The sequence below is a fragment of the Sus scrofa genome, chromosome 8 (genome assembly GCF_054392235.1).
Source record: "Sus scrofa isolate SSC_HxYL_T2T_F1_AM1 chromosome 8, Sscrofa_HxYL_maternal_Yorkshire_Landrace_v2.0, whole genome shotgun sequence".
In the NCBI taxonomy this organism is placed as follows: Eukaryota; Metazoa; Chordata; class Mammalia; order Artiodactyla; family Suidae; genus Sus; species Sus scrofa.
The window spans coordinates 41,222,484-41,239,673 of NC_139390.1; positions in this window are offsets into that span (position 1 = coordinate 41,222,484).

A 17,190-nucleotide genomic window follows, 5' to 3' on the forward strand; every position below is an offset into this window, starting at 1 on the left:
AGCTGCCAGCCTACGGCACAACCACCACAAGGCCAGGTCCAAGCTGAATCTGTGACCTACACTGCAGCTTGAGGCAATGCTGGATCCTTAACCCACTGAGCAAGGCCAGGGATCGAACATGCATCTTCATGGATACTAGTCAGGTTCTTTTTTGTTTTTTTTTTGGTCTTTTTGCCTTTCTTTTTCTTGGGCCGCTCCCACGGCATATGGAGGTTCCTAGGCTAGGGGCCTAATTGGAGACGTAGCCACCAGCCTACTCCAGAGCCACAGCAACTAGGGATCCGAGCCGAGTCTGTGACCTACACCACAGCTCACGGCAACGCCGGATCCTTAACCCACTGAGCAAGGGCAGGGATCAAACCCACAACCTCATGGTTCCTAATCGGATTCGTTAACCACTGCGCCATGACGGGAACTCCATTAGTCAGGTTCTTAATGCACTGAGCCACAATAGGAACTCCTGCGTTAGTCTGTTTTTTAATGTGAAATAACCCACAAGGGGTATCACACTAAGAGTTTATGGTTTTAAGGGTTCCCCAGTGGCTTGGCAGGTTAAAGATCTGGCATTGTTACTGTTGTGGCTTGGGTCGCTGCTATGGCTCCGGTTCAGTTGGCGGCCCTGGAACTTCTGCATGCCATGAGTGTGGCCAAAAAAAAAAAAAAAAAAGAAGAATTTATGGTTTTATTGGGGCTAGAGGATGTGGGATGTTCACCATAGCCTACATATACAACTAAAATGTAGTAATCTTATTTCGCTCTCCTTTTTTTTTTGACCATGCCAGTAGAATACAGAAGTTCCCAGGCCAGGGATCGAATCCATGTCACAGCTGTAACCAGAGCCACAGAAGTGACATCACCAAATCCTTAATTCACTGAGCTACCAGAGAACTCCCTTCATTGTACATTATATTTTTTAAAAAATTTTAATATAGTTGATTTACAGTGTTCTGTAAATTTCTGCTGTAGAGCAAAGAAACCCAGTTATACATATATTATACATTCTTTTTTTTTTTCACATTACCCTTCATCATGTTCAATCTCATGTATGTTTTAAATAATTAACTTCTATTAATGACAAGATTACTGGCTGTTCATGTACAGAGGTGATATACAACACTGGATCCTTAACCCACTGAGCAAGATCAGGGATTGAACCCATGTTCTCATGGATACTAGTCAAGTTCATTACTGATGAGCCACAATGGGAACTCCTGTGGGTTATTGTCCTTTTTCTTTTTAGGGCTGAACCCCTGGCATGTAAACATTCCCAGGCTAGGATTCGAATCAGAACTGTACTGTAGCCATCAGTCTACACCACAGATCATGGCAATGCTGGATCCTTAACCCAATGAGCGAGGTCAGGGATCAAACATACATCCTCATGGATACTAGTCAGATTTGTTCCTGCTGGGCCACAACGAGAGCTCCTGTGGTTCTGGGTTTTGTTTTTGTTTTTTGGCTGTGCCCTTGGCATGTGAAAATTCCTAGGCCAATGATTGAACGTGCACCACAACAGCAACCCAAGCTGCTGCAGTTACAACACCAGATCCTTAACCCAGTGTGCCAGAAAGGAACTTCTAGGTGCAGGATTTTACAAGTATTTATATCACTGAGCTTGTAATTAGGTTATTCAAGTCTTCTGTATCCTTTATAATTTGTGTGCTCTTAACCAACTCATATGTAAAAACCTACAATATTGTGATGAGTTTGTAAATTTCCCCTTATAATTGGACATATTTGATTTCTATGTTCCATGCATATTATTCTGTGCCTGCAAGCTCAGAATTGTGGCATCTTTTTGTTTGGTTATAACCATGTCCTGTGTGCCGCTGTTTCCAGCAGGTAGCTAGATATTGAATCAAGAGCAGAACGTGATCAAAATTAGTCCTCCATGTGGTTCAGAAAGCCAGGGTCAAGAAAAAAAGAGGGCTCTGTCCCCTTTAGAAATTATAGGCTAGAGCCCAGGGCCCCTCAGCTTTCCAAGGGCCTCCATAGGTGGATATCCTATTTTTTAAAAAGCAATGACTCCCTAATATTTGAAGAAAAACTGGGAGGGAGTTCCCGTTGTGGCACAGTGGAAACGAATCTGACTAGTATCCATAAGGACTTGGGTTCAATCCCTGTCCTTGCTCAATGGGTTAAGGATCCGGCTTCGCGGTGATCTGTGGTGTAGGCCACAGACATGGCTCAGATCCCCAGTTGCTGTGGCTGTGGTGTACGCTGGCAGCTACGACTCCGATTCGACCCCTAGCCCGGGAACTTCCATATGCTGTGTGTGTGTCCCTGAAAAAGCAAAAAAAAGTAAAGAAAAGAAAAGAAAAACTGGAAAGCCAAAAATGTATAAGTATTTATTGTCCCCAATGATAGTTAAATTTAATATTTATAAAATGTCATTATAAACTGAAAACAATCTTTAAAACAGATTTTCTTACTTTACTGGAATTTCCAAGGATAAACAATGACTTGCTAAAAAATCATAGCCAATTGTAAATTAAATGTTTTTTAAAAATAAGTAGGAGTTCCCGTTGTGGCTCAGTGGAAGGGAATCTGACTTGGAACCATGAGGTTTTGGGTTCAATCCCTGGCCTCACTCAGTGGGTTAAGGATCTGGTGTTGCCGTGAGCTGTGGTGTAGTTCACAGATGTGGCTTGGATCCTGCGTTGCTGTGGCTGTGGCATAGGTCAGCAGCTGTAGCTCCGATTCAACCCCTAGCCTGGGAACCTCCATACACCACGAGTGTGGCTCTAAAAAGCAAAAAAAAAAAAAAAAAAGTAATTTCATAAGCAAATTTATATTTTTAAAATTCTTCTGGAGTTCCCATCGTGGCTCAGTGGTTAACAAATCCGACTAGGAAACACGAGGTTACGGGTTCGATCCCTGGCCTTACTTAGTGGGTTAAGAATCTGGCGTTGCCATGAGCTGCAGACAGGGCTCAGATCCCATGTTGCTGTGGCTGTGGTATAGGCCAGTGGCTACAGCTCTGATTAGACCCCTAGCCTGTGAACCTCTGTATGCTGTAGAAGCAGCCCTAGAAATGTCGAAAAAGACAAATAAAATAAAATTCTTCTATCTTTGATGCAAAGGGAGGGAAAAGGGCATGGGACTATGAGAGTCTTAAAATGGATTCAGAGGATCTCAGAGACATCTTAAAGGAAATGCACTTAAATGGAGCCCTCAAGAATAGGTATGTTTTGGAGTTCCCGTCGTGACTCAGTGGTTAACGAATCTGACTAGGAACCATGAGGTTGTGGGTTCGATCCCTGCCCTTGCTCAGTGGGTTAAGGATCCGGTGCTCCCGTGAGCTGTGGTGTAGGTCACAGACGCGGCTTGGATCCTGCGTTGCTGTAACTCTGGCGTAGGCCAGTGGCTACAGCTCCGATTCGACCCCTAGCCTGGGAATTTCCATATGCCTCAGGAGTGGGCCAAGAAATGGCAAAAAAGACAAAAAAAAAAAAAAAAAAAAAAAAAAAAAGAATAGGTGTGTGTATGTTTTGAACCAAAGCAGTTGACAAGGAAGAGGGCATTTTGCACAGAGATAATAGCAACCGTGCAGAGGACAAAATGCACACTAACATTGCAGACAGAGGAATGTGGTTGTGGGGAGGGGATGGGAGCTGAAACCTTCATACCCTGAAAGGCCTTGAATGCCTTGATTGGAGGTTGAAAATTCACCATTTGAAATGGGAGGAACAAAGGACAGCTCCGGATTTGCAGATGTCTCCCAGGATCATTACTCACTCGAAACATGCTCTAAGGTTTCTCTTCCAAAGTAAATTTGTTTTCATTTTGGTCTGGGCCATCTGGCTTCTGACAAGGCATACAGTAGTGAAGAACAAAGAGGCCAAGAGGCCAGAATGTGCAATAGCTCCCCGCCGCTCCCCACCCCGGGCTGCCCCCCTAACCCTTGTAGAGCCATCCATTGACACACAATTAATCCCCTGGCTTTTTCAAAGCCTGGACCTCCCACCTCTCCCACCCCCTTGGCAATGAAAGCCCTGCCAGTTAAAAGGCCAGGGAGAACAGGTGTGTTTCACACTGGGTTTCACTTTCCTGCAAGGTGCCAGACGGGTACCTCCAAAGACCACAGCCGTCTTTGTTCATTTAACAGCATCCTTGGTAGCCTATTGGGTAACCTCAGTGTGACCAGGAAGGGTAGTGAGCCTCACTGCTCCTGCTAATTCCTCTACTTTAAGGCTTGATATATAGAGAGAAGCCCCACCTGGGAAGGTGGCATCCTGAGGGTGCCGCTCTGCTCTAGGAATCCATCCTCTCATTCATTCAGTTGTAAATCAGTCAGTCAATGACAGTCACTGAGCCAGTGAATGGCCATTCATAGTAGCCACCACTCTGCTACTATGTGGGAGATTAAAAATGAGTGAGAAAAAGGAGTTCCCATTTTGGCTTGTCAGGTTAAGAACCTGACTGGTATCCATGAGTATGGGGGTTCGATTCCTGACCTTGCTCAGTGGGTTAAGGATTTGGCATTGCCACAAGCAGTGGCGTAGGTCATAGATGCGGCTCAGATCTGGTGTTGCTATGCTGTGGTACAGGCCAGCAGCTGCAGCTAGCTCCTATTCGACCCCTAGCCTAGGGACTTCCATATGCCACAGGTATGGCCCTAAAAAGAAAAAAAAAAAAAAGGGTGAGAAATGGTGTCGCTTCATGAGAGATAACAGTCTAGTAGAGGACATGCAAATGCAATTTAATATGATTTAGGAAGTATAGCAATAAAGACATTTATTGCAGTTTATTTATTTATCGGTTTATATGCAAAATTGTAAACATATATGAATAAACTTATACAGGTCTTATTGTATGTCCAGTATTGTTTTACACCCTGTACAAATATCAACTCATTTAACCTTATTAGGGAAATAGATATACCATTATCTTTATTTGACAAGTGTGAAAACAGAAGTGTTAAAAGTTTAGGAGTTCCCATTGTGGCTCAGTGGTAACATACCCGACTAGTATCCATGAGAATGTTGCTTCAATCCCTGGCCTTGCTCAGTGGGTTAAGGATATGGTGTTGCCATGAGCTGTGGTGTAGGTCGCAGACGCAGCTCGATCCCGTGTTGCTGTGGCTGTGGTGTAGGTCAGGGGCTACAGCTGTAACCAGAGCCACAGAAGTGACATCACCAAATCCTTAATTCACTGAGCTACCAGAGAACTCCCTTCATTGTACATTATATTTTTTAAAAAATTTTAATATAGTTGATTTACAGTGTTCTGTAAATTTCTGCTGTAGAGCAAAGAAACCCAGTTATACATATATTATACATTCTTTTTTTTTTTCACATTACCCTTCATCATGTTCAATCTCATGTATGTTTTAAATAATTAACTTCTATTAATGACAAGATTACTGGCTGTTCATGTACAGAGGTGATATACAACACTGGATCCTTAACCCACTGAGCAAGATCAGGGATTGAACCCATGTTCTCATGGATACTAGTCAAGTTCATTACTGATGAGCCACAATGGGAACTCCTGTGGGTTATTGTCCTTTTTCTTTTTAGGGCTGAACCCCTGGCATGTAAACATTCCCAGGCTAGGATTCGAATCAGAACTGTACTGTAGCCATCAGTCTACACCACAGATCATGGCAATGCTGGATCCTTAACCCAATGAGCGAGGTCAGGGATCAAACATACATCCTCATGGATACTAGTCAGATTTGTTCCTGCTGGGCCACAACGAGAGCTCCTGTGGTTCTGGGTTTTGTTTTTGTTTTTTGGCTGTGCCCTTGGCATGTGAAAATTCCTAGGCCAATGATTGAACGTGCACCACAACAGCAACCCAAGCTGCTGCAGTTACAACACCAGATCCTTAACCCAGTGTGCCAGAAAGGAACTTCTAGGTGCAGGATTTTACAAGTATTTATATCACTGAGCTTGTAATTAGGTTATTCAAGTCTTCTGTATCCTTTATAATTTGTGTGCTCTTAACCAACTCATATGTAAAAACCTACAATATTGTGATGAGTTTGTAAATTTCCCCTTATAATTGGACATATTTGATTTCTATGTTCCATGCATATTATTCTGTGCCTGCAAGCTCAGAATTGTGGCATCTTTTTGTTTGGTTATAACCATGTCCTGTGTGCCGCTGTTTCCAGCAGGTAGCTAGATATTGAATCAAGAGCAGAACGTGATCAAAATTAGTCCTCCATGTGGTTCAGAAAGCCAGGGTCAAGAAAAAAAGAGGGCTCTGTCCCCTTTAGAAATTATAGGCTAGAGCCCAGGGCCCCTCAGCTTTCCAAGGGCCTCCATAGGTGGATATCCTATTTTTTAAAAAGCAATGACTCCCTAATATTTGAAGAAAAACTGGGAGGGAGTTCCCGTTGTGGCACAGTGGAAACGAATCTGACTAGTATCCATAAGGACTTGGGTTCAATCCCTGTCCTTGCTCAATGGGTTAAGGATCCGGCTTCGCGGTGATCTGTGGTGTAGGCCACAGACATGGCTCAGATCCCCAGTTGCTGTGGCTGTGGTGTACGCTGGCAGCTACGACTCCGATTCGACCCCTAGCCCGGGAACTTCCATATGCTGTGTGTGTGTCCCTGAAAAAGCAAAAAAAAGTAAAGAAAAGAAAAGAAAAACTGGAAAGCCAAAAATGTATAAGTATTTATTGTCCCCAATGATAGTTAAATTTAATATTTATAAAATGTCATTATAAACTGAAAACAATCTTTAAAACAGATTTTCTTACTTTACTGGAATTTCCAAGGATAAACAATGACTTGCTAAAAAATCATAGCCAATTGTAAATTAAATGTTTTTTAAAAATAAGTAGGAGTTCCCGTTGTGGCTCAGTGGAAGGGAATCTGACTTGGAACCATGAGGTTTTGGGTTCAATCCCTGGCCTCACTCAGTGGGTTAAGGATCTGGTGTTGCCGTGAGCTGTGGTGTAGTTCACAGATGTGGCTTGGATCCTGCGTTGCTGTGGCTGTGGCATAGGTCAGCAGCTGTAGCTCCGATTCAACCCCTAGCCTGGGAACCTCCATACACCACGAGTGTGGCTCTAAAAAGCAAAAAAAAAAAAAAAAAAGTAATTTCATAAGCAAATTTATATTTTTAAAATTCTTCTGGAGTTCCCATCGTGGCTCAGTGGTTAACAAATCCGACTAGGAAACACGAGGTTACGGGTTCGATCCCTGGCCTTACTTAGTGGGTTAAGAATCTGGCGTTGCCATGAGCTGCAGACAGGGCTCAGATCCCATGTTGCTGTGGCTGTGGTATAGGCCAGTGGCTACAGCTCTGATTAGACCCCTAGCCTGTGAACCTCTGTATGCTGTAGAAGCAGCCCTAGAAATGTCGAAAAAGACAAATAAAATAAAATTCTTCTATCTTTGATGCAAAGGGAGGGAAAAGGGCATGGGACTATGAGAGTCTTAAAATGGATTCAGAGGATCTCAGAGACATCTTAAAGGAAATGCACTTAAATGGAGCCCTCAAGAATAGGTATGTTTTGGAGTTCCCGTCGTGACTCAGTGGTTAACGAATCTGACTAGGAACCATGAGGTTGTGGGTTCGATCCCTGCCCTTGCTCAGTGGGTTAAGGATCCGGTGCTCCCGTGAGCTGTGGTGTAGGTCACAGACGCGGCTTGGATCCTGCGTTGCTGTAACTCTGGCGTAGGCCAGTGGCTACAGCTCCGATTCGACCCCTAGCCTGGGAATTTCCATATGCCTCAGGAGTGGGCCAAGAAATGGCAAAAAAGACAAAAAAAAAAAAAAAAAAAAAAAAAAAAAAGAATAGGTGTGTGTATGTTTTGAACCAAAGCAGTTGACAAGGAAGAGGGCATTTTGCACAGAGATAATAGCAACCGTGCAGAGGACAAAATGCACACTAACATTGCAGACAGAGGAATGTGGTTGTGGGGAGGGGATGGGAGCTGAAACCTTCATACCCTGAAAGGCCTTGAATGCCTTGATTGGAGGTTGAAAATTCACCATTTGAAATGGGAGGAACAAAGGACAGCTCCGGATTTGCAGATGTCTCCCAGGATCATTACTCACTCGAAACATGCTCTAAGGTTTCTCTTCCAAAGTAAATTTGTTTTCATTTTGGTCTGGGCCATCTGGCTTCTGACAAGGCATACAGTAGTGAAGAACAAAGAGGCCAAGAGGCCAGAATGTGCAATAGCTCCCCGCCGCTCCCCACCCCGGGCTGCCCCCCTAACCCTTGTAGAGCCATCCATTGACACACAATTAATCCCCTGGCTTTTTCAAAGCCTGGACCTCCCACCTCTCCCACCCCCTTGGCAATGAAAGCCCTGCCAGTTAAAAGGCCAGGGAGAACAGGTGTGTTTCACACTGGGTTTCACTTTCCTGCAAGGTGCCAGACGGGTACCTCCAAAGACCACAGCCGTCTTTGTTCATTTAACAGCATCCTTGGTAGCCTATTGGGTAACCTCAGTGTGACCAGGAAGGGTAGTGAGCCTCACTGCTCCTGCTAATTCCTCTACTTTAAGGCTTGATATATAGAGAGAAGCCCCACCTGGGAAGGTGGCATCCTGAGGGTGCCGCTCTGCTCTAGGAATCCATCCTCTCATTCATTCAGTTGTAAATCAGTCAGTCAATGACAGTCACTGAGCCAGTGAATGGCCATTCATAGTAGCCACCACTCTGCTACTATGTGGGAGATTAAAAATGAGTGAGAAAAAGGAGTTCCCATTTTGGCTTGTCAGGTTAAGAACCTGACTGGTATCCATGAGTATGGGGGTTCGATTCCTGACCTTGCTCAGTGGGTTAAGGATTTGGCATTGCCACAAGCAGTGGCGTAGGTCATAGATGCGGCTCAGATCTGGTGTTGCTATGCTGTGGTACAGGCCAGCAGCTGCAGCTAGCTCCTATTCGACCCCTAGCCTAGGGACTTCCATATGCCACAGGTATGGCCCTAAAAAGAAAAAAAAAAAAAAGGGTGAGAAATGGTGTTGCTTCATGAGAGATAACAGTCTAGTAGAGGACATGCAAATGCAATTTAATATGATTTAGGAAGTATAGCAATAAAGACATTTATTGCAGTTTATTTATTTATCGGTTTATATGCAAAATTGTAAACATATATGAATAAACTTATACAGGTCTTATTGTATGTCCAGTATTGTTTTACACCCTGTACAAATATCAACTCATTTAACCTTATTAGGGAAATAGATATACCATTATCTTTATTTGACAAGTGTGAAAACAGAAGTGTTAAAAGTTTAGGAGTTCCCATTGTGGCTCAGTGGTAACATACCCGACTAGTATCCATGAGAATGTTGCTTCAATCCCTGGCCTTGCTCAGTGGGTTAAGGATATGGTGTTGCCATGAGCTGTGGTGTAGGTCGCAGACGCAGCTCGATCCCGTGTTGCTGTGGCTGTGGTGTAGGTCAGGGGCTACAGCTGTAACCAGAGCCACAGAAGTGACATCACCAAATCCTTAATTCACTGAGCTACCAGAGAACTCCCTTCATTGTACATTATATTTTTTAAAAAATTTTAATATAGTTGATTTACAGTGTTCTGTAAATTTCTGCTGTAGAGCAAAGAAACCCAGTTATACATATATTATACATTCTTTTTTTTTTTCACATTACCCTTCATCATGTTCAATCTCATGTATGTTTTAAATAATTAACTTCTATTAATGACAAGATTACTGGCTGTTCATGTACAGAGGTGATATACAACACTGGATCCTTAACCCACTGAGCAAGATCAGGGATTGAACCCATGTTCTCATGGATACTAGTCAAGTTCATTACTGATGAGCCACAATGGGAACTCCTGTGGGTTATTGTCCTTTTTCTTTTTAGGGCTGAACCCCTGGCATGTAAACATTCCCAGGCTAGGATTCGAATCAGAACTGTACTGTAGCCATCAGTCTACACCACAGATCATGGCAATGCTGGATCCTTAACCCAATGAGCGAGGTCAGGGATCAAACATACATCCTCATGGATACTAGTCAGATTTGTTCCTGCTGGGCCACAACGAGAGCTCCTGTGGTTCTGGGTTTTGTTTTTGTTTTTTGGCTGTGCCCTTGGCATGTGAAAATTCCTAGGCCAATGATTGAACGTGCACCACAACAGCAACCCAAGCTGCTGCAGTTACAACACCAGATCCTTAACCCAGTGTGCCAGAAAGGAACTTCTAGGTGCAGGATTTTACAAGTATTTATATCACTGAGCTTGTAATTAGGTTATTCAAGTCTTCTGTATCCTTTATAATTTGTGTGCTCTTAACCAACTCATATGTAAAAACCTACAATATTGTGATGAGTTTGTAAATTTCCCCTTATAATTGGACATATTTGATTTCTATGTTCCATGCATATTATTCTGTGCCTGCAAGCTCAGAATTGTGGCATCTTTTTGTTTGGTTATAACCATGTCCTGTGTGCCGCTGTTTCCAGCAGGTAGCTAGATATTGAATCAAGAGCAGAACGTGATCAAAATTAGTCCTCCATGTGGTTCAGAAAGCCAGGGTCAAGAAAAAAAGAGGGCTCTGTCCCCTTTAGAAATTATAGGCTAGAGCCCAGGGCCCCTCAGCTTTCCAAGGGCCTCCATAGGTGGATATCCTATTTTTTAAAAAGCAATGACTCCCTAATATTTGAAGAAAAACTGGGAGGGAGTTCCCGTTGTGGCACAGTGGAAACGAATCTGACTAGTATCCATAAGGACTTGGGTTCAATCCCTGTCCTTGCTCAATGGGTTAAGGATCCGGCTTCGCGGTGATCTGTGGTGTAGGCCACAGACATGGCTCAGATCCCCAGTTGCTGTGGCTGTGGTGTACGCTGGCAGCTACGACTCCGATTCGACCCCTAGCCCGGGAACTTCCATATGCTGTGTGTGTGTCCCTGAAAAAGCAAAAAAAAGTAAAGAAAAGAAAAGAAAAACTGGAAAGCCAAAAATGTATAAGTATTTATTGTCCCCAATGATAGTTAAATTTAATATTTATAAAATGTCATTATAAACTGAAAACAATCTTTAAAACAGATTTTCTTACTTTACTGGAATTTCCAAGGATAAACAATGACTTGCTAAAAAATCATAGCCAATTGTAAATTAAATGTTTTTTAAAAATAAGTAGGAGTTCCCGTTGTGGCTCAGTGGAAGGGAATCTGACTTGGAACCATGAGGTTTTGGGTTCAATCCCTGGCCTCACTCAGTGGGTTAAGGATCTGGTGTTGCCGTGAGCTGTGGTGTAGTTCACAGATGTGGCTTGGATCCTGCGTTGCTGTGGCTGTGGCATAGGTCAGCAGCTGTAGCTCCGATTCAACCCCTAGCCTGGGAACCTCCATACACCACGAGTGTGGCTCTAAAAAGCAAAAAAAAAAAAAAAAAAGTAATTTCATAAGCAAATTTATATTTTTAAAATTCTTCTGGAGTTCCCATCGTGGCTCAGTGGTTAACAAATCCGACTAGGAAACACGAGGTTACGGGTTCGATCCCTGGCCTTACTTAGTGGGTTAAGAATCTGGCGTTGCCATGAGCTGCAGACAGGGCTCAGATCCCATGTTGCTGTGGCTGTGGTATAGGCCAGTGGCTACAGCTCTGATTAGACCCCTAGCCTGTGAACCTCTGTATGCTGTAGAAGCAGCCCTAGAAATGTCGAAAAAGACAAATAAAATAAAATTCTTCTATCTTTGATGCAAAGGGAGGGAAAAGGGCATGGGACTATGAGAGTCTTAAAATGGATTCAGAGGATCTCAGAGACATCTTAAAGGAAATGCACTTAAATGGAGCCCTCAAGAATAGGTATGTTTTGGAGTTCCCGTCGTGACTCAGTGGTTAACGAATCTGACTAGGAACCATGAGGTTGTGGGTTCGATCCCTGCCCTTGCTCAGTGGGTTAAGGATCCGGTGCTCCCGTGAGCTGTGGTGTAGGTCACAGACGCGGCTTGGATCCTGCGTTGCTGTAACTCTGGCGTAGGCCAGTGGCTACAGCTCCGATTCGACCCCTAGCCTGGGAATTTCCATATGCCTCAGGAGTGGGCCAAGAAATGGCAAAAAAGACAAAAAAAAAAAAAAAAAAAAAAAAAAAAAAAGAATAGGTGTGTGTATGTTTTGAACCAAAGCAGTTGACAAGGAAGAGGGCATTTTGCACAGAGATAATAGCAACCGTGCAGAGGACAAAATGCACACTAACATTGCAGACAGAGGAATGTGGTTGTGGGGAGGGGATGGGAGCTGAAACCTTCATACCCTGAAAGGCCTTGAATGCCTTGATTGGAGGTTGAAAATTCACCATTTGAAATGGGAGGAACAAAGGACAGCTCCGGATTTGCAGATGTCTCCCAGGATCATTACTCACTCGAAACATGCTCTAAGGTTTCTCTTCCAAAGTAAATTTGTTTTCATTTTGGTCTGGGCCATCTGGCTTCTGACAAGGCATACAGTAGTGAAGAACAAAGAGGCCAAGAGGCCAGAATGTGCAATAGCTCCCCGCCGCTCCCCACCCCGGGCTGCCCCCCTAACCCTTGTAGAGCCATCCATTGACACACAATTAATCCCCTGGCTTTTTCAAAGCCTGGACCTCCCACCTCTCCCACCCCCTTGGCAATGAAAGCCCTGCCAGTTAAAAGGCCAGGGAGAACAGGTGTGTTTCACACTGGGTTTCACTTTCCTGCAAGGTGCCAGACGGGTACCTCCAAAGACCACAGCCGTCTTTGTTCATTTAACAGCATCCTTGGTAGCCTATTGGGTAACCTCAGTGTGACCAGGAAGGGTAGTGAGCCTCACTGCTCCTGCTAATTCCTCTACTTTAAGGCTTGATATATAGAGAGAAGCCCCACCTGGGAAGGTGGCATCCTGAGGGTGCCGCTCTGCTCTAGGAATCCATCCTCTCATTCATTCAGTTGTAAATCAGTCAGTCAATGACAGTCACTGAGCCAGTGAATGGCCATTCATAGTAGCCACCACTCTGCTACTATGTGGGAGATTAAAAATGAGTGAGAAAAAGGAGTTCCCATTTTGGCTTGTCAGGTTAAGAACCTGACTGGTATCCATGAGTATGGGGGTTCGATTCCTGACCTTGCTCAGTGGGTTAAGGATTTGGCATTGCCACAAGCAGTGGCGTAGGTCATAGATGCGGCTCAGATCTGGTGTTGCTATGCTGTGGTACAGGCCAGCAGCTGCAGCTAGCTCCTATTCGACCCCTAGCCTAGGGACTTCCATATGCCACAGGTATGGCCCTAAAAAGAAAAAAAAAAAAAAGGGTGAGAAATGGTGTCGCTTCATGAGAGATAACAGTCTAGTAGAGGACATGCAAATGCAATTTAATATGATTTAGGAAGTATAGCAATAAAGACATTTATTGCAGTTTATTTATTTATCGGTTTATATGCAAAATTGTAAACATATATGAATAAACTTATACAGGTCTTATTGTATGTCCAGTATTGTTTTACACCCTGTACAAATATCAACTCATTTAACCTTATTAGGGAAATAGATATACCATTATCTTTATTTGACAAGTGTGAAAACAGAAGTGTTAAAAGTTTAGGAGTTCCCATTGTGGCTCAGTGGTAACATACCCGACTAGTATCCATGAGAATGTTGCTTCAATCCCTGGCCTTGCTCAGTGGGTTAAGGATATGGTGTTGCCATGAGCTGTGGTGTAGGTCGCAGACGCAGCTCGATCCCGTGTTGCTGTGGCTGTGGTGTAGGTCAGGGGCTACAGCTGTAACCAGAGCCACAGAAGTGACATCACCAAATCCTTAATTCACTGAGCTACCAGAGAACTCCCTTCATTGTACATTATATTTTTTAAAAAATTTTAATATAGTTGATTTACAGTGTTCTGTAAATTTCTGCTGTAGAGCAAAGAAACCCAGTTATACATATATTATACATTCTTTTTTTTTTTCACATTACCCTTCATCATGTTCAATCTCATGTATGTTTTAAATAATTAACTTCTATTAATGACAAGATTACTGGCTGTTCATGTACAGAGGTGATATACAACACTGGATCCTTAACCCACTGAGCAAGATCAGGGATTGAACCCATGTTCTCATGGATACTAGTCAAGTTCATTACTGATGAGCCACAATGGGAACTCCTGTGGGTTATTGTCCTTTTTCTTTTTAGGGCTGAACCCCTGGCATGTAAACATTCCCAGGCTAGGATTCGAATCAGAACTGTACTGTAGCCATCAGTCTACACCACAGATCATGGCAATGCTGGATCCTTAACCCAATGAGCGAGGTCAGGGATCAAACATACATCCTCATGGATACTAGTCAGATTTGTTCCTGCTGGGCCACAACGAGAGCTCCTGTGGTTCTGGGTTTTGTTTTTGTTTTTTGGCTGTGCCCTTGGCATGTGAAAATTCCTAGGCCAATGATTGAACGTGCACCACAACAGCAACCCAAGCTGCTGCAGTTACAACACCAGATCCTTAACCCAGTGTGCCAGAAAGGAACTTCTAGGTGCAGGATTTTACAAGTATTTATATCACTGAGCTTGTAATTAGGTTATTCAAGTCTTCTGTATCCTTTATAATTTGTGTGCTCTTAACCAACTCATATGTAAAAACCTACAATATTGTGATGAGTTTGTAAATTTCCCCTTATAATTGGACATATTTGATTTCTATGTTCCATGCATATTATTCTGTGCCTGCAAGCTCAGAATTGTGGCATCTTTTTGTTTGGTTATAACCATGTCCTGTGTGCCGCTGTTTCCAGCAGGTAGCTAGATATTGAATCAAGAGCAGAACGTGATCAAAATTAGTCCTCCATGTGGTTCAGAAAGCCAGGGTCAAGAAAAAAAGAGGGCTCTGTCCCCTTTAGAAATTATAGGCTAGAGCCCAGGGCCCCTCAGCTTTCCAAGGGCCTCCATAGGTGGATATCCTATTTTTTAAAAAGCAATGACTCCCTAATATTTGAAGAAAAACTGGGAGGGAGTTCCCGTTGTGGCACAGTGGAAACGAATCTGACTAGTATCCATAAGGACTTGGGTTCAATCCCTGTCCTTGCTCAATGGGTTAAGGATCCGGCTTCGCGGTGATCTGTGGTGTAGGCCACAGACATGGCTCAGATCCCCAGTTGCTGTGGCTGTGGTGTACGCTGGCAGCTACGACTCCGATTCGACCCCTAGCCCGGGAACTTCCATATGCTGTGTGTGTGTCCCTGAAAAAGCAAAAAAAAGTAAAGAAAAGAAAAGAAAAACTGGAAAGCCAAAAATGTATAAGTATTTATTGTCCCCAATGATAGTTAAATTTAATATTTATAAAATGTCATTATAAACTGAAAACAATCTTTAAAACAGATTTTCTTACTTTACTGGAATTTCCAAGGATAAACAATGACTTGCTAAAAAATCATAGCCAATTGTAAATTAAATGTTTTTTAAAAATAAGTAGGAGTTCCCGTTGTGGCTCAGTGGAAGGGAATCTGACTTGGAACCATGAGGTTTTGGGTTCAATCCCTGGCCTCACTCAGTGGGTTAAGGATCTGGTGTTGCCGTGAGCTGTGGTGTAGTTCACAGATGTGGCTTGGATCCTGCGTTGCTGTGGCTGTGGCATAGGTCAGCAGCTGTAGCTCCGATTCAACCCCTAGCCTGGGAACCTCCATACACCACGAGTGTGGCTCTAAAAAGCAAAAAAAAAAAAAAAAAAGTAATTTCATAAGCAAATTTATATTTTTAAAATTCTTCTGGAGTTCCCATCGTGGCTCAGTGGTTAACAAATCCGACTAGGAAACACGAGGTTACGGGTTCGATCCCTGGCCTTACTTAGTGGGTTAAGAATCTGGCGTTGCCATGAGCTGCAGACAGGGCTCAGATCCCATGTTGCTGTGGCTGTGGTATAGGCCAGTGGCTACAGCTCTGATTAGACCCCTAGCCTGTGAACCTCTGTATGCTGTAGAAGCAGCCCTAGAAATGTCGAAAAAGACAAATAAAATAAAATTCTTCTATCTTTGATGCAAAGGGAGGGAAAAGGGCATGGGACTATGAGAGTCTTAAAATGGATTCAGAGGATCTCAGAGACATCTTAAAGGAAATGCACTTAAATGGAGCCCTCAAGAATAGGTATGTTTTGGAGTTCCCGTCGTGACTCAGTGGTTAACGAATCTGACTAGGAACCATGAGGTTGTGGGTTCGATCCCTGCCCTTGCTCAGTGGGTTAAGGATCCGGTGCTCCCGTGAGCTGTGGTGTAGGTCACAGACGCGGCTTGGATCCTGCGTTGCTGTAACTCTGGCGTAGGCCAGTGGCTACAGCTCCGATTCGACCCCTAGCCTGGGAATTTCCATATGCCTCAGGAGTGGGCCAAGAAATGGCAAAAAAGACAAAAAAAAAAAAAAAAAAAAAAAAAAAAAAAGAATAGGTGTGTGTATGTTTTGAACCAAAGCAGTTGACAAGGAAGAGGGCATTTTGCACAGAGATAATAGCAACCGTGCAGAGGACAAAATGCACACTAACATTGCAGACAGAGGAATGTGGTTGTGGGGAGGGGATGGGAGCTGAAACCTTCATACCCTGAAAGGCCTTGAATGCCTTGATTGGAGGTTGAAAATTCACCATTTGAAATGGGAGGAACAAAGGACAGCTCCGGATTTGCAGATGTCTCCCAGGATCATTACTCACTCGAAACATGCTCTAAGGTTTCTCTTCCAAAGTAAATTTGTTTTCATTTTGGTCTGGGCCATCTGGCTTCTGACAAGGCATACAGTAGTGAAGAACAAAGAGGCCAAGAGGCCAGAATGTGCAATAGCTCCCCGCCGCTCCCCACCCCGGGCTGCCCCCCTAACCCTTGTAGAGCCATCCATTGACACACAATTAATCCCCTGGCTTTTTCAAAGCCTGGACCTCCCACCTCTCCCACCCCCTTGGCAATGAAAGCCCTGCCAGTTAAAAGGCCAGGGAGAACAGGTGTGTTTCACACTGGGTTTCACTTTCCTGCAAGGTGCCAGACGGGTACCTCCAAAGACCACAGCCGTCTTTGTTCATTTAACAGCATCCTTGGTAGCCTATTGGGTAACCTCAGTGTGACCAGGAAGGGTAGTGAGCCTCACTGCTCCTGCTAATTCCTCTACTTTAAGGCTTGATATATAGAGAGAAGCCCCACCTGGGAAGGTGGCATCCTGAGGGTGCCGCTCTGCTCTAGGAATCCATCCTCTCATTCATTCAGTTGTAAATCAGTCAGTCAATGACAGTCACTGAGCCAGTGAATGGCCATTCATAGTAG